The 22,835-nt window shown below is 40.2% G+C and overlaps 1 protein-coding gene across 16 annotated transcripts in view; it reads right to left on the bottom strand.

Annotated features, from left to right (window-relative positions):
- LOC129722665 (PDZ and LIM domain protein Zasp-like) overlaps window positions 1-22,835 on the bottom strand; it is a 196,738-nt gene that overhangs the window by 167,530 nt on the left and 6,373 nt on the right. For 13 of the 16 annotated variants that reach the window (XM_055676286.1, XM_055676301.1, XM_055676303.1 and 10 more), the window contains exon 1: window positions 17,193-18,028. The exons of 1 other annotated variant lie outside the window; for it this stretch is intronic. The gene's annotated coding sequence lies outside the window, so the exon portion shown is untranslated. Of the gene's footprint in view, window positions 1-17,192; window positions 18,050-22,835 lie in introns of those variants that run through there. 2 more of the 16 variants (XM_055676288.1, XM_055676287.1) reach the window with 2 other exon arrangements.

The raw sequence follows: 22,835 nt of genomic DNA, 5'->3' as shown, positions 1-22,835 counted from the left end.
ATGCATTGCCAAAACTGCAAGCAGTTAGGTCATACAGCCACCTACTGCTGCAACAAGGCACGCTGCAGCAAGTGCGGAGGCAATCATGCTGAGACCGCTTGCAGTGAGGATACTGAAAAGTGTCTTTACTGCGAGGGAACTCGGCATGACCTTTCGGCGTGTCCCGCGTACAAACAGCGCGAGGAAAAAATAAAGCGTTCCCTCAAGGAACGATCAAAGCGCTCTTTCGCAGAAATGCTGAAGAGTGCTGAGCCACCCTCGACAGGAAACATCTTTTCCTTTCTGCCAACCGATGAGGGTACATCTGACGATCCCGTCGAAGGTTGTTCTTATGCCATGCCAGAAGGATCTAGGAAGAGGAGAATGATCAACTCTCCTAATCTTTCTCGCAAAGGTCGCAAGATAACCCCTAGCGGAATGACCAATAAGCCAACACAAAAAGGAAGCGGTGAAGAAAAACCGAAGCAAGTACCTCCCGGTTTTAATTTTAATTCAAACCAGGAGTACCCACCGCTTCCTGGGGCACCAAAAACCCCTCGTGCACCCATTACTCGATCAGAAGATAAAAAAACAGGGTTCATAAAATTTTCTGATATTGTGGACTGGATATTTAAAACATTCAACATACCAGATCCCCTACAAAACATTCTTCTTGCCCTTCTTCCTACAGTGGAAACCTTTTTGAAGCAACTAGCAGCAACTTGGCCCCTCATTTCAGCTATCATATCTTTCGATGACTAATACGGCGAAAGAGGTTAGGAATTTTATCACTGTATTACAGTGGAATTGCAGAAGTATCATCACCAAATTCGATCTATTTTCTCATTTAATAAATACATACAATTGTGACGCATTTGCGCTCTGTGAATCCTTTCTCAATTCAAACGATCAACTCAATTTCCACGATTTTAACATTATTCGTCGAGATCGAGACTCACACGGTGGAGGGGTACTTTTAGGGATTAACAAGTGCTATTCCTTCTTCCGAATCGACCTCCCCTCGATCTCGAATATTGAGGTCGTTGCCATTCAAACGAATATGAATGGAAAAGACCTATGCCTTGTTTCGTTATGTATCCCTCCATCGGCGCGGATTGAACAGAGGCATCTCACTGATATAGCAGAGTTGCTTCCCGCGCCTTTTTTGATATTGGGATATTTTAATTCTCACTGTTCGCTATGGGGGTCGCTGTACGACGACAACCGATCTTCTTTAATCTGTAACTTAATCGACGACTTCAATATGACACTTTTGAATACTGGGGAAGCGACACGTGTACCTAATCCTCCAGCACGTGAAAGCGTGCTTGACCTATCCCTTTGCTCGACATCACTAGCAATAGATTGCCAGTGGAAAGTAATCAATGATCCCCACGGTAGTGATCACCTACCAATCGTTATCTCAATTGCTAATGGGTCAACTCCAACGGATCCAATCAATATTGCGTATGACCTCACACGTAACATTGATTGGAAGACCTATGAGACCATAATATCGCAAAGAATCGAGTCCCACGTGGACCTTCCTCCGGAGGAAGAATACGCGTTCCTTTCTGGCTTGATCATCGACGCCGCGACTCAAGCTCAGACGAAACCGATACCCGGGGTAACGATTAGACGGCGCCCTCCCTCTAAGTGGTGGGACAAAGAGTGCTCAGACCAGTACGCGCGGAGGTCCTCGGTGTATTTGGCCTTCCGAGAACAAAGCACTATCGATTTGCTCCGAAAGTACGATGTACTGGATAGACAAATAAAGAGCTTGATAAAAGCAAAAAAACGCGGATACTGGCGGCGGTTTGTGAACGCGTTGTCGAGGGAAACAGTGATGAGCACTCTATGGAATACCGCCAGGCGCATGCGGAATCGTAACGTTTCGAATGAGTCCGAGGAGTATTCAGATCGCTGGATACTCGATTTCGCCAAAAAGATCTGTCCGGACTCTGTCCCCGAACAGAAGACCTTTCGCGACGCGTTTTTAGTAGCTACGGAAGAGCCTCCATTTTCGATGTTGGAATTTTCAATGGCTCTCCTCTCGTGCAACAATAAAGCTCCAGGGTTGGATAGAATAAAATTCAACTTGTTGAAGAATCTACCCGACTCTGCAAAAAAAAACCCGAAAAGAGCAAATGGCTTCTGCATTCTTGGACATTAAGGGGGCTTTTGACTCTGTCTCTGTTGAAGTTTTAACCGAGAAACTTCATTCGCAGGGACTTTCACCAAATTTGAATAATTTTTTGCTCAATTTGTTGTCAGAAAAGCAAATGTATTTCTCACATGGTGATTCGACAACTTCCCGAATTAGTTACATGGGCCTTCCCCAGGGCTCATGTTTAAGCCCTCTCTTATATAATTTTTACGTCAATGACATCGATAAATGTCTTGCAAATTCATGCACGCTACGGCAACTTGCAGACGATAGCGTTGTATCCATTACTGGAAGCGAGGCTAACGATCTGCAAGGACCATTGGAAGATACCTTAGACAATTTGTCTGAATGGGCTCTTAAGCTGGGTATCGAATTCTCTCCGGAGAAAACTGAGCTGGTCGTTTTTTCTAGGAAGCATAACCCAGCTCAGCTGCAGCTCCTACTAACGGGTAAAACAATCACTCAGGCTTTAGTCGCTAAATATCTCGGGGTCTGGTTCGACTCTAAATGCACCTGGGCTTGCCATGTTAGGTATCTGACACGAAAATGCCAACAGAGGATTAATTTTCTTCGTACGATTACCGGAACCTGGTGGGGAGCCCAGGAGACCTTCTAAGGCTTTACCAAACAACGATATTGTCTGTCATTGAGTACGGGTGTTTCTGCTTCCGCTCCGCAGCAAACACACATTTGATCAAACTGGAACGAATACAATATCGTTGTTTGCGTATTGCCTTAGGTTGCATGCAGTCGACCCATACGATGAGTCTTGAAGTGCTAGCGGGTATTCTTCCGTTGAAACATCGTTTTTGGAATCTCTCTTACCGGTTGCTAATTCGATGCACAGTTATGAACCCATTAGTAATTGAAAATTTCGAGAGGTTGGTCGAACTTCAATCTCAATCCAGATTTATGACTTTATATTTCGACTATATGGCTCAAGATATTATTCCTTCTTCATACGATTCCTCCAATGTCGCACTTTTAGATACTTCTAATAATGCTATATTCTTCGACACCACCATGCAACAAGACATTTCTGGTATCCCGGATCAATTGCGACCCCAAGAGATCCCTAAGATTTTTTCCAATAAGTTTAAACATGTTAGTTATGATAAAAGGTTTTACACTGACGGATCTAGTCTAGATGAGTCAACTGGTTTCGGTGTTTTCCACGAAAATTTTACCGCCTCCTACAAACTCGATGCTCCTGCTTCCGTGTACGTCGCAGAACTTGCTGCCATTCAGTACTCTCTTGGGATCATCGAAACCCTGCCCATAGACCACTACTTCATCTTCACAGACAGTCTCAGTGCCATTAAGGCTCTGCGATCGATGAAGACTGTGAAGCACACCCCGTATTTTCTGGGGAAAATTCGGCGGTTTTGAAGTGCTTTAACAGATAAAAATTACCGGGTTACCTTAGCGTGGGTCCCTTCTCATTGTTCCATTCCGGGCAATGAAAAGGCTGACGCTTTAGCTAAGGTGGGTGCTATTGATGGCGATATTTATGTAAGACCAATTGCTTATGATGAATTTTATAGCATTTTGCGTCAGAGAACACTCAACAGTTGGCAATCATCATGGAACTCAGATGAACTGGGACGGTGGCTACATTCCATTTTTCCTAAGGTATCGACGAAAGCATGGTTCAAGGGGTTGGATGTAGGTCGGGACTTCATTCGCGTGATGTCCAGACTTATGTCCAATCACTACACGTTAAACACGCATCTCTTTCGTATAGGGCTTGTAGACAGTAATCACTGCGTTTGTGGCGATGGCTACCATGACATCGAGCATGTTGTTTGGTCGTGTACCGAATACTGTGGTGTTAGGTCCGAGCTTATAGATTCCCTTCGGGCCCGAGGAAAACAACCGAACGTACCCGTTAGAGACATTCTGGGAAGCGGTGATCTCCAGTACATGACACAGCTATACGGGCTTATAAAAAATGCTGGCATTAAAATTTGATTTCTTTTATCTATTTGCTAGAATACAATTTCTGTCACAAACTGAAAGAGAATGATACACCCGGCTGGAGACACTAAAACGAAGACTCGGCATCTCTATGTTTACGCAGACACCTCAGACCAAAACTGCTCAAATAGAACATCACTGGTTAGCCACGTACAAATGAATACATTCTGTAATATAAAATAGTTAAAAACAAAATTGTAACACCCCTCCTCTCACCTTAAATCCGTAGTAGTCGGCCGCGAGAATAAAAAAAGGCCTCCTTCTTTTCCCTGCTAATTTAGAATTTAAAAAAAATGTACTTGGCTCAGTTAAACATAAATTGTATCGTGCCGTGTCAAATAAACTATTTAAAAACTAAATGATTTTATATTCTTTTGGAAGTAGAATAGACGTGCTTCCAGAATATCAAGTAGTTATCTGCGTATTTTTGCGTGCAAGTGAGTAATTTAAAGTTAAACTAACCTTCGAAAAACCGTTACTGGTCGAATAACTTTTTTATTTCGAACTATAGCTAGATCAAATGTTCAGCAAAAATATGTTTTTATTTTTGGCTTATAATTTTGCAGAAGACATAAAACATGTAGAAAATTCAGCAAAAAGGTATATTAAAAATTATGATTTGAGTGAACTTTGTATATAAAATTTTTTATTTTTTTTCAACGTAAGCGATAGAATAAATACCTTCAACAAAAATGCTAGTGGAAATATTTTCCACAACTTTCTCGAAGACACTTGGTGTCTATCTCATTGTCCTGAAAGAAAAATTTTCATATCACTTCCAGGTGAATTAATCAATCGTCCATTATGAATGAAGCGCAAAAACATACAAAGAAACTGCTCCAAATAAAGTATATCACTAAAGTCAAATTTAAGGACGCTACTAATTTTGAGCACGAAATCAGCAAAATAAAACACTGTGAATGCTTTGTATGGAAAAAAACATCATCATCGAATTTAAAGAAACGACCATGTGCATTTTGTTTATTTGCCCAAAATAATGACCTCTGCGAAATTTCTGCTTAATCAGACATGATTAGTGGTGCCTCAAAGCGCTTAAAACTTAGGTATTTTGACCCTCGAAAATTAACGTTCCTAATGTAAAATTTTATTAAAGGGTCATATACCTTTTTCGTTTTCAAAAAACGCAAAAAAAAAATTATTGCATTATCTTCTAAAACAACATCTGGAGAACACATTCACAAATTCTCATAAAGATCTGAGCCATCAGAAGAAAGTTGGAGCGATTTGTAGCGCGCCTCGCCACGGCCGCATGAGCTATACTTGAAACTTTACACGCGATTATCTCGGAATAGTGTTTTCCGAAAAATGACTCCCGTTTGCACTGAAAACAAAATACTCATAAAAGCGATCGTTCAAGGACACATCACACTTCTAAACTAATGAAATAATATGAGTTTTTTGATTTCGGTTGACTCGCTGAGTCTTTATCAGGATCACCGCAAGCCTCTGCGAAAAAATAGCGTTTCGGGGAAACGGCCATTACTCCAGCAATAATTGGTATATCTCAAAATCAAACGAATTTTGTTGTTGTTGATAAACTGTACTTTCAGAAAAATACCACTATCGTGCAATGAAAATGGTGCTATGCACTTAAACATAAATTCAAAATTGCTGATATTTTACGTAGATCAGACACCTACCATTCGATTTCTGAGACTTTTTCATTCAAAATAAGATATAATTTGACTACCACTTTAAGATATTAGCGAATTACCATTAGGCGTCGTACACAAATTATGTAACGCTAAAAATCTAGATTTCAGACACCCTCCAACCCTCTATGTAACGATAGGTAACGTTCGACATCCCCCTCCGAAATTTTCAATTTCGAGCAAACATCACAGTTACGTAACTGTCTCTACTACCCCCCCCCCTCCTCCGTACGTAACAATAAGTAACGCAGACTCAACCCCCCTCCCCCTCCTTCATGCGTTTCGTAATTTGTGTACGACGCCTTAATGCTCAGAAATAATCAATATTATTTTGCTTTGTGAAATATACTAAAACTATGTCAAAACCGGTTTCGTAGAATCACCGTTTTGAGCTCAGTTTTTGTCCGATTTAAGATTTGTTTTTTTTTTCAAAAAATGGGTAAAAAGATGCTAATATGTGGACAAACTCTTAGAATTTTGATATTTGGTCGTCAAACAAAATGGCGTCGAAAAAACATCAAAAATTACCGGTTTCTCAAAAATTCAAAATGTCGCCATTGTTGCCCCTTAAGTTGAAATATGTTCAAACTCGGGGAAATTCAGTTTTGCATAAAAATACACAAAAAATTATTAATAGAAGCCAAGGAAAAAAAAAAGTCAATTTTTGTTGCACTGTGTTATTTTTCACGCTTTGGTCAGAAAAAAGGTTGGTCTCCTAATCGTAACTACTATCTTTTCGTGCAATTAAACCGTTATCTGTATTTTTTTCACTAAAACTATATACCGAATTACTGATAAACGAAAAAACCCCTACATTAACAAAACCAGCCTTGTTGGTAAACGAATTTATTTTCAGCACCGTTTATCGCTCGCCAGTTCGTGCTGTTATCGTTAGGAAGTCCAGCAGCAGACGCGGTGACGGTCAGATGCAAAACGCATACCTGGGGTCGATGTTTGCGCAGTTGTTTCAAGTACGTTTAGTCAATTCACACCCGAAGGTGTTTCCTCTGTCTGCCACTGGCACTGCTCGCCGTTTCATGACCTGAAGCATCAAACCCGTGAGGTGTCCGTTGACGAAGATGCCTTCGAAGTGGTGGTAAGGTGAGGATAGAACATTCTCACTTTCATAGTTGCGCCTCCAGATTTCGATTTCTATGTTGAAGTCGTTTTTTTTTGCTGCATCAGTAACGCTTGCCTCCTTCACCTCAACACACTAACTTCTTCCGTCCGGCAGAACTGGTCACTTGGGGAAGCAGAAACGAGTTTTTACCCATTTCCCAGTTGTGTTCGCTCCTCGCTCCGTATTTACGTCCCAGCCAAACGATCGCCCCGACATGGACACCTCCGCGAAAGGAAGAAGTTTTGTTTTGCACGGAGCACAATTTTATTTTGATTTGCACGCTGTGGCAGCAACACAGGGGTGACTTTGCAAATTGGACATCTGACTGACTGTTTGGTTTGTTTGTTTGTTGCGAAAATAGATAAATACTGCTAGTACTGGAATTAGTAAAAGAGTTGCCTAGTTGGGTGTGAGTAAATGACTTCTGTTTAAAAATATGAGTGGCTGTTTACAAACTTTCAACCTAAATCAATCCACGCGGGCGCGTGGAAAACTCAACATATTTTCCAATTTCAATTACAATTTTTTCTGTCATTAATTTCTGTCTTTAATTGACTTTTTCTATGGAATCAACCTTGCCCGGATTCTGTTATGTCAGGACTCTTACTTGATTATATCGTAATGTGCAGATAAAAAAATTGAAAAAATCAGTGATATTTTTAGCCGAAGGTCTTATTGGTTTTATTAAAACCCATTTGGAAGCATATTATAACAAAATAATCAAAATTTTGGTGTAACATCATAACATATCCAAAGTGAAATTGATCTTTGCAATCCCGGGATCGATTTCCCGGGAAATAGCTACAAAAATCGATCACGAAGGGTGTCAATCAAGTTTTCATAAGAACTCGTACTTTAGTGACTTCAAATTCGTTTCTCTCTAAATCTGTGCATACTAGAATAAATCTTTCAGCATTATTGGATTCAGAAGACGTTACTCTAGAAACCTACCGTGGGAGACTGAGAAAATCAGGTTTCCATGAAAATACGTACTTTAGTGAATTTAAACTCGTTTTTCTCAAAATATTTGCATGCTCAAATAAATATTTCATCGCGTATTGATTCAGGAGACCTTACTTCAAAAATGTAGAGCTTAAAATTTGAAGAACGATTGTCTCATTTTATGTTTTATGGAAATACGTAGTTTTTTGTGTTTTGTACTGAAATAATTTAGAAACTCCAAAATTCACTCTTACATACCATATTTCATTTACCTGACATGATTTGAAACATGGAGCAATTGATACGTATCAAAATTCCCAGTGTTTGCTCAATCTGTTTGAAAAATAAAAAAAAAATACAGACATATTTGCGTCTCACTAAAACGGGGAGGGGTCCACACGGGTGGCACCTGTACTAAAACTTAGAGCAACTATTCCCCTTGAATAAAATTTTAAGTTTTCCCAAATCGGCTGTTCCAGTGCTGAGAACGAGCATTTTCAAAAAACAAGTTCCGTCCCGGGTCTTTACGGGTTAAGCAGTTTCCATCTGTGGCTTCTGAATGGCTGCAATATACACTACCCGTCATAAGTTTGGACTCGCTTTACTGAGTATTGCAACACCCAGTTTGAATATTGCAACACCTCGAAAAGTTTAGCATCACTTAAAATGGACAGATTTATAACTCTATCTTTTGATTTATAACTCTATCTCTTGATTCTGGAAACCTAGCGAGTTGCCGTCTTCAGCAAAGTTTGCTCAGGAAATCAAGGGCTTGTAGTTAGGGCTTGTATAGTGCGGAATTCAGCCGCAACGCAGCGCTAGTGTACATTTAGTTTTGAGCGTTTCGAATTCAGTTTAGCTCAATAATCCCATCATTTAGAGAGTTGCGATTTTCAGCAAAGTTAGTCTAAAGATCAAGAGTTTCTGGTTGGCAAACAGTTTAGTTCGGATTTTTTTTAATGTGCTGCTAGTGTGCATAAAGTTTTTAGTGTTGTTAACTTACTTCTAACTTAAACACTTTTGAGATAGTTGCATTATTCAGTAAAACTTTTATTTACGCAATTCTATAAGCATTGATTGTTTACACATGACGAAGTGAAATCAATTTGAATGTTGACAGTTTGATCACTTCACACAATACGTAAGCTTGTGTGTGTTTATTATATAGAAATGCTTTTATTTGAGGAGATTACAACATGTAGCATGTGACTATGTTGGTATGTTGACAGTTTGATCACCAACATTCACAACCCGTTCTCATTCCGAGTTGTGCTCTCGTCGTATTCGGTCGCAATTTTATTTCGATCTCGACAGTGCCGACCAGTAATCCGCCTTCAAGGTCACCGTGCATTGTATCGCGTGTGAACTGCTGCTCGTTGCCGTCGTCTATTAAAGACAAAGGAACGTATCATCGCCTTTTGCTACCGTACGCCCCAGACTGTGCGTTGTGTCGCTACTGTGAGAGATCCACCAAAGTAACAAAATTGGTTATATCAAAGTTGTTTAGTATATGATACAACTAAAAAATAAAACCTTCAATGCCGACCATGCGAACAACCTACTTACAACAGCTACAAACATGTGTTATGGCTAGTTGGCCCAGCTTTATTGCAGTCATCAAAACTTCGTATACGCTCCAACATAGGACCAGATGTTTTATACAACCCGATTTACTTACCACATAATGGCCTCGAAATTTTAACTGAGATATATTCACCAAATTAAGTGTGATGTATTGAATTTTATCTTGGCTTTATTTCTTTATGACAGGGGTTTTTTTCCAGCTGTGTCGCGAAAACAAAATTGTGTAAATTCTTATTTCCATCTTGACTGATTAATGAATATATTGTTGCCTTTTAATTGTTTTCGTGCATGAGAAAACACATGCCATAAAATATTTATGGTGAAACCGGCCACGAATTCCATCGCAAATGATAAGCGCCGCAGGAATTCGGTAGGAAATGAATATTTAATTGAAATTCAGTTCCCCTAACCCCGGGCGAATATAAAATCTTCGTCATAACAAATTCTTATAATTTGATCAGAACATAGCATATCATAACCTAAGTCAACCTATCATAGCATTCGTCTGGCTATGTTCCGATCATGAAGTTTTATTCAGCCCACAATAATAACCTACTTGGCGGGGTTGCCATAACAAATTCTATTCAAAAGGAAATTACAACTAGAAAATTTATCTTAGCTTTAAGAAGGACTATCATACAACTCCACGGGTTATGTATTTTTGTTTTCATTTGGTTGTTATGAAAGTCAATATAAAACAAATTTATGACCGTTTTTAAAACTGTGAGGCTACGTTGTATTATGGTAGACATATGGTGGTTTGTAAAGCCTATTTGCAGAACATATTCCATGACTATCAAATAAAATCTACTTACAATCGAAGGTTTTCATGCAAGCCAACTTGAAACAAAAACAAAACCAGAATAAATTCTTGAAGCATTCTGAATGTTACTTGGGCAGTACCCGACGCACTGCTGTTTGGCTGTATTGGTGCTGCTGTGTGGCTGGAACGGCTGCAGCTTTTGCTACCGGACTCTTGTGTGAAGGACTGGAGATTGGCATCGCCTGTGCGCTGATTGCGGTGGAGAGCGGCTGCAGAAGATAAGTAGTTTTTTTTTCTTGGTTTTTTTTTCTACAATATTATTTGTTGATTGGCATTTTGCGTGTGTGGCTTACGCGTCCAACATGGACGACGAACGCGGGGATGAAAATCCGCTCGTTCTACCGCCTAGCCCTCCTGGATACAAAGTTCCAAGGGTTAAGAATGGAACCCCGCAGGAAGCTACTTATCGGCTTAAGCAGTATCCGGAGGGCAAAGCTGGTATTGGGGCTGTATTTTTCCGGCCGAAAGTGAAAGCATTGAACACAATGCAAATATGTAGAGATTTGGCACGGTTTACAGCCGTGACTGAAATAACCAAAGTACGCCCGAATAAACTGCGTGTTTTGTTGTCCGACCTCAAGCAAGCAAACGAGATTGCTGCTTGTGAGCTCTTCACGCGGGAGTACTACGTGTACATTCCAGCTCGCGTAGTTGAGATTGACTGTGTGGTCAGCGAATCGAGTCGGACCGTCGAGGACCTGTTGAAGGCTGGAGAAGGCATCTTCAAGGATTCCAGCCTTAAACCAGTCAAGACACTCGAATGTAAGCAATTACATTTAGTATCGCTCGACAAGGGTGTAAAAAATTACACCCCATCAGACTCTTTTCGCGTGACTTTCGCCGGGTCTGCTCTGCCGAGCTATGTGCTCGTGAACAAGATGCGTCTACCCGTGCGCTTGTTTGTACCGCGGGTAATGAATTGCCTTAAGTGCAAACAGTTGAGCCATACGGCCTCTCACTGCGGCAATAGAGCACGTTGTGACATGCGGACGACGCCTGTAATGAGGGTGCTGAAAAGTGTCTTTATTGTGGGCAGACTCCGCATGAGCTGTCTGCATGTCCCGCGTACAAACAAAGCCAAGAGAAGATCAAGCGGTCTCTGAAAGAGCACTCTAAGCGCACTTTCGCAAAAAATGCTCAAACTGGTTTCCCCAAATCTTTTTGAGGTCTTGTCATCCGATGTGTCTGATTCTGACGATTCAGTTGGGGAATCTTCTTTTGTTGAACCCGGGAAATCTAGGAAGAGAAAAAACCTTTCTTCCCCTAGGCTTCCTAGGAAAGAACAGAGAAGGTCTCCATGTGAAATAATGAAGTGATATCCGAAGCAAACTCCTCCGGGATTGGCAAAATTGAATTCAAGTAAGGGGTTTCCGGCACTTGCAGGAACATCAAAAAACCCAACTGTTCCTTCTTTTTCGTCCAAGATTCAGCCAGAATTTGGACTGCTGAAGTTTTCAAATATTGTGGACTTGATTTTTGAAAATTTCAACATAACTGATCCTCTTGAAAGTCTTCTGCTGGTATTTCTACCAACAGTTAAAACGTTTTTGAAGCAGGTGACTGCTAAATGGCCCCTCCTTGCAGCGATCGTATCCTTCGATGGCTAATTCATAGGCTGAGATGAAGGATTCTTTCTCTATTTTACAGTGGAATTGTAGAAGTATCATCCCCAAAATTGATTAATTTAAAGTGTTGATTAATAAGCATAAATGCGATGCATTCTCCCTTTGTGAAACTTGACTCAGTTCAAATGTAGATCTTAACTTCCATGATTTTAATATAATTCTCCTTGACCGAGACACCCCTTACGGATTCTTTCTATCGTGTTAACCTCCTCTCGGTCCCAGGCGTCGAAGCTGTCGCATGTCAAATGACAATACAAGGTAAAGAGCTTTGTATGGCCTCAATACATATTCCTCCCAGAGCACAGGTAGGGCAACGGCTGCTCTTTGATTTAATAGAACATCTTCCCTCCCCACGTTTCATTTTGGGGGATTTTAACTCTCACGGCGTGGCTTGGGGTTCCCCTTCTGATGATAACCGTTCCTCTTTGATCTATAACCACTGCGACGACTTCGACATGACAATATTAAACAACGGGGACATTACACGCGTTCCGAAACCTCCAGCGCGCCCCAGTGCTTTAGATTTATCTTTATGTTCAACATCGCTACGGTTGGATTGCATATGGAAGGTAATCCTTGATCCCCGCGGTAGCGATCATTTGCCTATTCAAATTTCAATTGATAATGGTTCAACTCGCACGCGATCAGTTGATATTTCGTATGACCTCACACGGAATATCGATTGGAAGTTATACGAGGAAATGATTTCAGAAGCTGTCGAGTCGATTCAATATCACCCACCACTTGAAGAATACAACCTCCTTGCGGGCTTGATTCTCGACGCCGCGTTGCAAGCCTAAACGAAGAAATATCCCAGCGTGACTATCAAAGAACGGCCTCCCACTCCGTGGTGGGACAAAGAGTGCTCCGATGTCTACACGGAAAAATCCGACGCGTTTAAGTTCTTTCGGGTGAAACGTAAACCCGACGACTTTAAGCGGTATTTGGAGCTTGAGACCAGGTTTGAAAGCTTGGTCCGAGCAAAGAAACGCGAATATTGGCGTCAGTTCGTTAACGAAACGTCGAGATAGACATCGATGAACATTCTTTGGAACACAGCCCGAAGAATGCGAAATCGTATAACGGTCAACGAAAGCGAGGAGTCTTCAAGTCGGTGGATATTTGATTTTGCCAGGAAGGTATGTCCGGACTCTGTTCCTGCGCAAAACTTTGTTCGCGATACGTCTCCGGGTCACGACGCGATAGAATCACCTTTTACGATGGCAGAATTTTCAGTTGCCCTCCTGTCCTGTAACAATAACGCGCCTGGGTTAGATAGAATCAAATTCAACTTGTTGTAGAATCTACCCGGCAATGCCAAGAGGCGCTTGTTGAACTTCTAGTCTAGTCTAGTGTACACTAACACAGCCAGTACTTGAATGCCAAGAGGCGCTTGTTGAACTTGTTCAATAAGTTCCTGGAGCAAAATATTGTACCGCGGGATTGGAGGCAAGTAAAGGTGATCGCCATCCAAAAACCGGGAAAACCAACTGATGGAGAAAATGATACTCCGTCGTTTAGACCATTGGGTCGAATCAAACGGTCTACTATCAGATACTCAAGCCCCCTCCTTTACAATTTTTATGTGAATGACATTGACGCATGTCTGGCAAATTCATGCACGATAAGACAACTTGCAGACGACAGTGTAATCTCTGTTACAGGAGCCAAAGCTCCCGATTTGCAAGGACCATTTCAAGATACCTTGGACAATTTGTCTGCTTGGGCTTCACAGCTAGGTATTGAATTCTCTCCGGAGAAGACTGAGATAGTAGTTTTTTCTAGGAAGCGCGAGCCTGCTCAGCTCCACATACAGTTAATGGGTGAAACGATTTCTCAGGTTTGGTATATAATTATCTTTGGTGTCTGGTTCGATTCGAAAGACACCTGTGAATGTCACGTTCGGTATTTGATGAAATAATAGTAATAATGTTAGCTAATAATAATAATAGCTAGTAATGTTCAATGGGCTCTGTGAGTCAAATAATTGAATGCGATGCTGAACCAAACCATGTAAAATATTCAAAAACAACCCCACGAAAATAAAAAAAACATATGGAAAAATTAAGGAATCGAACAGGTTTGATAAAAATGCAGAAGAGTGGTTTTCCAGCTTGAAAAAGCCATTTTTTTCATAAATCACGTTTGGGCAACCTGAAAACAATTTTTTAGGCAGTCGAAATGTTCTACAAAAATGCTATATATAACATTATCGTTTAATTTAGGACTGAGCACCTTGACTTTTTCAACTTCGAGTTTTTTCTGGGACAGCCTAATGTGCATGGAATGGGTTTAAAACTTAGAGTATAAGTACCATAAAAATGACAAAGTAGTGTTTTGGCCAGACCTTGCATTGTGCGGATTTGCTGCAAGGCAATATCTGGTTTATTCCGAAGAATATAATCCTCAAAATGTGCCACTGCTGCAGTCTATTGAAACTTTCTGAGCAAATTTGAAGCGAATGGTCTACCATAAAGGTTACAGAGCAAAAAACGTCGGTTGATTGATAGAAAAATCAAGAAGGAGCTCAAAACAATTGAAACCTCCGAAATTCAGGAAGCCAGGAAGCAGGTACCCCAGAGGATCAGGAAACCAGCGCGATGTGGAGCTGAGGTTCTCCTAGGAGGTTTGCTAATGAGTTACATTACTTGAAAAATCAAACAATTATAGGAAAATAAGTTGAGCAAGATTTTAATTTGGAATTTAAAGTTTGTTCGGAATTTTTTCCTATTACGTTAAATGCAAGAAATGATGATCGAATGGATCTACGTCACAATGCCATCTCACGGCAGAGCAGGTCTAGGAGCATTGGATGTCTTCAGCCGTTTTGCAGCCTTTAGTAGCGATTCCCCGGTAATCTCAGGAACATCAGTCGAAATAATTTTCATTGGGACATCAGAAGCGGTGGTACAACTTCTTCAACAGTGGCCATGGTTATATTATGAATAGGTACCATAAAAGTGATCAGCAAACAATTCACATGTCATTAGAGTCTTAATAGTTGATTTATTATCTAAAAAACTTTTGCTGATATTCTATCATTGATCTTTTGCTTTGTTTTAACGAACTTTCAAAAAATTTTTTGGGTTTCGGCGAAGGTTCTTCGGTATGTTAGTAACATATTGTCTACACAATCGTGTGTTCAATGTACGGTACGATTCACTTCCATGGTTAAAGTTGTTTTCCGTGGGTGTACGAAGTCACGAAGTTTGCGATAGTGACGTTCACAAGCATTTTGTTCGGGTAATATTGATGTAATTAATAATGCTCAAAGCACAAGTTCTCCTGGTATCTGGAAGAGTGGAGTCAGCGGATTTTGAGTAGAATAAGTAACATTTTATTTTCGAAGTTTTTTGGACCAAATATGAAAAAATTGCCCGTAAATTAGGCACGCTTGCAGTGTCACCCGCAGTCTACTGGCAGATAAACTAGTTAACCAATGGAGTTGCCCATGATAGAGATGGCAGAATCGGATTTTTGTTCGACTGATTGATGAAAATTGCGTTGAACTAGGGTCCCGCTACTATGGATCTAATAACTGGTCGTAGAGGAAAATGCACCCAGCAGGAAAAAAAATCCTACACCCCCTTTCCTGGCGATTGCAAGGAAGTAGCCAGGTATCCAATGAAAGGTTTAGTTTGCAGATTACATCATCCGAAGGGAAGATACTAGTCTCAAGTTTTTTTTTGTGACAACACATAATAGGGTAAAACTACCTTGGATGGACCACGTCCTTTAGTGGACAGATTAACTAAACTTTTGCGAAAACTCGATCGGATTTCGGAAAACTTTTCATCGGTATCCAGTTAATCGGCATCAGAATCACGAGAAAGGTTTGTGTGTTCCAATTGACTAAACCGTTTTTCGTAAGGATGGTCCATTAAAGGAAGTGGTTCATCCAAGGTAATTCTACCCTATGTTTGTGAAATCATCATTGTTATATTTTTCCAAACTGATCATTGGATAGCCACGTGTATAATCCAATGTTTTATGTTTATAAGCTTTTCCATTCAGATTATGTAAGAATGGACCGCATTTTCCTGAGACTTATCACTGTATAGTTTCCGTTTATGGCTCCGATGATTTACAAACTCAATTACGTTGGAATGGTTTCATATTATATATATATATATATATATATATATATATATATATATATATATATATATATATATATATATATATATATATATATATATATATATATATATATATATATATATATATATATATATATATATATATATATATATATATATATATATATATATATATATGTATATCATTAGTTTTTCCTAGATCATTTTGACTCCAGAATGATTTATTTCTTCTGCATCATCGATTAACATAAAACCAAACAATGAATTTCATCTACAAGCAAAAACTTAATTTATGGCCAGTAAGTTTTTTAAACAAACTTAAGAAAACAGTCAGATATATCACAATCATATATCGCAATTTTCCGGCAGAAATCAATCAACTCCTTTTAAATTGTATTGTAGAAATGTAGCAGTAGATTTCTATAAACTCATCAAAAACACATCATCACCTCACGGACGACAACCCTGGTGTTTTTTTTACGACCACCGATCATTAAACTGGTTCTGGATCCCAATTCTTAAATCGCCTTCTCGTATTCTCTGTTTCTGCCTGCCTTCCTGCCAGTCTTCAGCACGACGAACCACGTGCGCCTTATAATGAGAAACACCCCTTCTTGTGGTAAATCCCCAACCAGCATCCTAACATATAAATCGACAAGCTTTTTTAATTCATTAGAACAGCACAGTGCTAACACACATTTCCATTTGTGGTTTTTTGGGTTAAATGGATTTGAAAATCGCTGTATTTAGGGTAACCCGCAGCGATGGAGCGTCATTTAGAATGATTATTAGTGCCTAAATTATATTTAATGGTTTTCATCGCGCCGAATAACAATCCAAGTCACATTACGATGCACCATTACAAATTCCAGAAACGGGTAGGTAACTAAAGAAATACGCGACAGACCCTGAGGAAGGGATTTCGTTGAAGATCTGTGCGAGTAAAAGGTTATTAACCCCTGCATCGCAGGCTGCGCAGCCCGGCAGAAGTTATTGGATCGCGAGGCTCACGATTTTATGCTCCATACAGTTTGAATTTGCAGCATGTGGACAAAGAACAACATTCCTCCTGCCCCGAGTTTTACCATCACCACCACCACCACCACCATAATCCCTGTCGCAGCTCGCACGTTACCATAAGACCAGGTTCAGGTGGTGTAGAGGCGACGGCCAAAATTTGCATGCATAACTTTGATTCTCACCTTGAAAACAGAGCTTCGTGCTCCGCGACGAACGTCGGTTGGGTTGGCTACTTCGGAACTGAGCTGACTGCGCTAATTTATGTCTCGGATTCGTTTCAGTCGCGCTGCTTCTCTACACAAGAAGCATTTAATTCGAACTGCGTCCAGAACTGAATTTCTCGTACTGGCTTTGCGAGAGAGTCACAAGATTACACTAAAGGAATTTTTATCCCTTATTTTCAGAACGGCCAGGGGAAAAACACACTTCAATTCCAGACTACGGGATCAACACTTAAATCTTCACACAAGCGGTATTAAAAAAACGACACTGCTGCTAAGAAAGAGAAAAGGGGGAAGAAAACATCACTGATAATCCATGACCGAAAAGTATTCGAATAATTCAAGAAAATTGAATAATTTTCGCGCTTTTCACCGCACTTGATCGCTGCCCGACGTCGATAAAGGAACGGCGAAAAAAGTCGAATATATTTGCTAATTTTTATTTTTAGCCAGCCGAAAACCACGAAACCTGAGCTGAGCTGTGTGCCTGTTCGGTTGTTCCTGTGCGCTCGGTTTCGCGGCTGCGTGACGTAACTTTGCGCTTCACTATGCGATCACTCGGCACGGTCACAAACACGTTACACAGTGACTTTTTGCTGCTCTGTTTGCTCAAAACGCTCACGGCCAACGATCGAACTAGCCGTCGAACTACGGTCTTGCACTGGGGCGGAGAAGGAAGAACAAACCACTGCCTAGAACAAGAAGAAAGGACTGACTCAACAAACCTCGACCGAAAAAAAATTCCGATTTTCAATTTGGATTTTCCACGACCAGCTCGCTAGACTGTCAAACTTCGAATGTCGCCTCGGCCGTTTGCGCGATTCGGTGTAGCGCGAGAATTCTCGGTCGAATTTTCCCGCGCACCGGTTTTCCATCCCAGCCCCCTTCAAAAGTGGGTGTCCTGAGTTTTCCACGAGCTGCGCGGTACCAACCACGTATTTGCTCGTTTATGCTTATGTGTGTATTTCGTGAATCATTTTCACCACGCGGCACCACTGACTGTTGTGAGCACGACTAGGCAGTGGTGAAAATTGTAACTAGGCACGCTATCAGCCAGCGGAGACGCGGAGAGGCAAATAGGCGGTTGTTCACGCGCGCGCCAGTTTTCATTGGTAGTAATGTGTGTAGATAAAGCCGCGATGTCAACTGTTGTATCCGCGGTGGGCTTACTTAATATAATTGTTTGAATAATAATGTTATGATGACCCACTTGTTACTGCTTTAAAGCTTTTATTTATTGAAAATTCAATACAGTATAAATTAAGCAATTGTTGGGGTTAACAAAATTGTAAATTGCATTTTGCACAAACAACCAAACATTAAATTATAAATACTTTATGACAAAAATGCAGCAAATTTTTGATGTTCAAAATATTTCTAATTTTGAGAAAAGGTCTCCCAAAGAGGTACAAAAATATTCGATGAAAGTAGGACTTCCGAATCCTTGAGCATAGTACAAACACAGTCAGAAAGTTCGCACTCTAAATAATAAATCTCTGAATTACATTCTTGAATTTCAATAATCACAGAAATTATGTAACGTGTTATAGATGAGTTTGTAATTGCCAGCATAAACTAGCTGCATGTACCCAGCCTTACCCTAATAAAAATCCAAAAACAAGAAACCGTAACCTTGGATTATCAAAATGGCAACGAACACAAATTCTAAGTCTCTGGACGTAATCCTATACTAGGAACTATCAATATTGAAGAATACTCTGACATTTTCCTCAGTTTTACAGAAACCAGAAGTCGTCATTTTGGTATAAAATGGAGTCAGATATGAATTTCTTGACGTAATATCGATTTCACAAGCAATAGTTTCGGAGAGTATTTCAGCACTTTCCACAAATTTATTCAGCTTCGCAGAAAATTCTAGTCGCTATATGGAGGATATTTTCCCCAGCTTTCCTGAAACAGAAAGTTGCAATCTAGAATTTAAAAATGGAATTGATTATCGATACTTGGTTTCTGGCCGTCATCCTGATTCCAAGTATACGCATATTGCAAGGTATAGTTATCATCGATATTGGCAGATTCACAGAAACCATAAGTCACCATCTTTAATTTCAAAATAGTACCCGACACAGATTTTGAGTTCTTAAGTGTCGTCCTAGTTCTAAAAATAGCAATATTATGAGTTGTCTACTTGAAGCCTATTTTAATATATTCTGTATAAGGCCCAAAAAATGACAAGTCACATCAATATACAATATCGCACGCTAGCCTGAGGGGCTTATGCGGTCTCGATCAACTAGGTTAGTTGAGAGAATTCGTTATCGATATTGTTTTCGGCACATTTTGCATGTTATAGGATACGTACAACGATACACCGTGCCCCAGTGCTGAGTCGAGAAAATTTCCAGCTCGAAAAGATCCTCGACCTGATCGGGAATCGAACCCGATATCACAACCGTGTGGGAGAGCTAGCCGACCGACATCGCTAACCACAGAACCACGGGGACCACCGTCACACAAAGTGTATGTGAAAGAATGAATTCGACTTTTTTCATACCGCAGCGCACTCCGCGCCAAATATGTCACTACAACATACACGCAACTACTCGAGTGCCTTCCGTGCACTCTCCGGGCAACACAAAATATCGTTGGCAACGGTATTTTTTCTCTCGCACGGCGGGAATTCGGCGCTACCCCGGTCTTGGCACGACCCTTCGGTGTGAATGCGTTCGCATGCACTCAATCTCAAACAAGCATGGACGACACACGGCACAGACACGGTCCGGACCCGGCCCGGTCCCGGCACGGAAGCAATGGGAATAGCGCTTAAGAATAATGCCCAACGCAAACACATCTTGCCTCAGCATTAGGATTTAGCCGCCAAGCATTTCTCAGGGGATTGCATGTTTTGAGAATGATTCAAACACAAGGAACTTCTTTCGCCTGTGAACAACTGCTCTGGTGGAAAAAAGAAAGAGGCTACATCAACGCATCGTGACGGGTGATGAAAATTGGATTCATTAGAGCTACTCACGCTTTTACATCGTCGACTCGGTCGAAAATTTATACGTGTAGTTATTTGGTAGATACTGACCTGTTATTTGAGAGCTGTTGAAACCGAACGACAGCAACAATGGAGATCGATATCGACTTCAATTGGTGCGATTGAGCTGAGCACTGCGAATTCACTGCAAAACTTGTATCTGAAATTCCTCAGGGGCCACGAAGCTCTCTGTGCTTCGCAAAGGGAAGCGCGGAGCCAAAAAGGTTGGGAACCACTGGCCTAGCCTATCAGTAGTCCGCTTCAAATAAAGACATCAAAAAATGGATCGATTCGTGGATAGCCTCAAAGGACGAACACTTTGATCGTAACAGTATTTAGGTTCTGCTAGAAACAAAAGAAGTTGTAGCGATGGGTAATATCATGAATAATTTTGGACTACTATTTTGAAATTGAAGATGATGACTTATGATTTCTGTGAATCTGCCAATATTTGGACTTTTTTTTAGGACTAAATATTAAAATTCTAAGAGTTTGAGTATAAGCATCTTCTTACCCATCTTAAAAAAAAAACAGATCTTAAATCCGAAAAAATTGAGCTCAAACGCCAATATCTAAAAGTGGTAGTTAAGTTATGTCTTATATTGAGTAAAAAGTCTCGGAAATTGAATGGTAGGTGTCTGATCTACGTACAATGTCAGCAAAGTGTCGATTTTGCCCCAATTTCCCTACAATACAAAAATGGGTTTATCTCGACGTTAAATTAACTTATTTGAAATCTGTTTAATGTAATATCAAGAGTTTAAGCGATACTCAAAGATACAATAACAATTTGTCTTCGCATGATCCTCTCCTTTTCGCGGGTAAGGGGTTGCATTTAACTTTATTGAAAACGTTGTATGAAATGGTGACATAGGACTAAATGTATATATTATATGCTGCGATAAACTGACCATAGCTAACACTATCGTTTAAATTTGATGGTCGTTATTGTAAAACTAACGATGCATGAATACATGGAAATTTTACACTAGTTAGTTGCGAAAATTCTCATAACTCTTATCTTCAAGCATCTATTGTTCTGAAAAAAAAACCGATTCCATAATCTTCAGTATGAAATTCGTGCTACAGAACGCTGATGATTTGCATAGATTTTTGCCATTAGGGCGTGGCCACGCAGCTTAGAGCAAGAGAAACAAAACAAAACACCTTCGATACTACTGAATGATTTTCATAAGCACCAGAAGAAAGTTATTGCTTTCCCGATACGAAAATCACACTGGTTATTAGGTTAACTAATTTTCGTTAGTATTATTTGACTGATAACGGTGTTCGAGTGGGCAAAATGAAACAATTAAACCGGTAAATCACTCAATTTAGCAGTGAAAATTCTTGAAATGAGGGTTATATCTTGCTGTGATAAACTATTCATAGGCAACACTACCGTTTATCTTTTGTGCGCCCTGGTCGTAATTCAATATCGCACGCTAGCCTGGGTGCTAATGCGGTCTCGATCAACTAGATTAGTTGAGAGAGTTCGTTATCGATATTGTTTTCGGCACATTTTGCATGTTGTAGGATAAGTACAACGATACACCGTGCCCCAGTGCTGAGTCGAAAAAATTTCCAGCTCGAAAAGTTCCTCGACCTGATCGGGAATCGAACCCGATATCACAACCGTGTGGGAGAGCTAGCCGACCGATATCGCTAACCACAGAACCACGGGGACCACATCGACCTGGTCGTTATTGTAAAAATGATTATTGAGAAATAGATGAACATTTCACACTAGTAGTAGTTGTGCTAGTAGTAGTTCTGAAAAAAATTGATTCCATAATCTTCAGCTCGAAATGTGTGCTACAGAACGCTGATGATCGCACCACAATCGGTAGCATTAAATATTTTGTTGGCCGCGCATAAAATTTGCTTACCGCTGTTCCCCTCAAAAAATCATGCAGCGTACGATGGTGCCTGTTGCTGCCGTATGAAATATAATACCGAACCGATTCCATAATCTTCACGTGTGCTACATAACGGTGATGTTCGCACCAACGTACAGTGGTTTAAAATAGCAATTTCGCGAACTTAATTCAATAGTTTCTAAGTGCTTCACTTTAGGACTGTTGTGTCTTCAAATCAATTGCTTGTATTGAAATTGCTCACATTATGGTGTTATGCAACAACAGCCATAGCCTACTATGGCAAAAATAAAATTTGTAACTTTTTTGTTTCTGCATGAAACTCCAAGTTGTCTTTAGCAAAGTTGTAGATAATTATATTACAAACAACTTTGCTAACAAAAGTTTTTCTCTAGGTATTGTAGTTTTTGAAAAAACTTAACTTTCGCATGGCAATGTCCGTAAATTCAGTTTTTTGCTTCTAACTTTGTTGTTTGAATTTTTTTCCAATTACAATGTTCTAGAGACTTTTAGGTCTTATCATGTTCTAAAAGTTTTACGAAAACAGTATGCTGAGATTCCTTTTGGTTTGAAAGATATAAGCAATTTCAACAATAACTTACTATATTTTCTCCTGCGGATTGAAGAAAAAGGGGGACGCCCGGAAGCTTACACTCACCGCCATTTTGAAGCTTCAGATTAATACTATAAAATGGTGGAAAAGTTACTCGTTCGACTCGTCACAAT

Source organism: Wyeomyia smithii, chromosome 2, assembly GCF_029784165.1.
Source record: "Wyeomyia smithii strain HCP4-BCI-WySm-NY-G18 chromosome 2, ASM2978416v1, whole genome shotgun sequence".
NCBI classification, from domain to species: domain Eukaryota; kingdom Metazoa; phylum Arthropoda; class Insecta; order Diptera; family Culicidae; genus Wyeomyia; species Wyeomyia smithii.
This window is presented reverse-complemented; position numbering and strand designations above follow the sequence as displayed.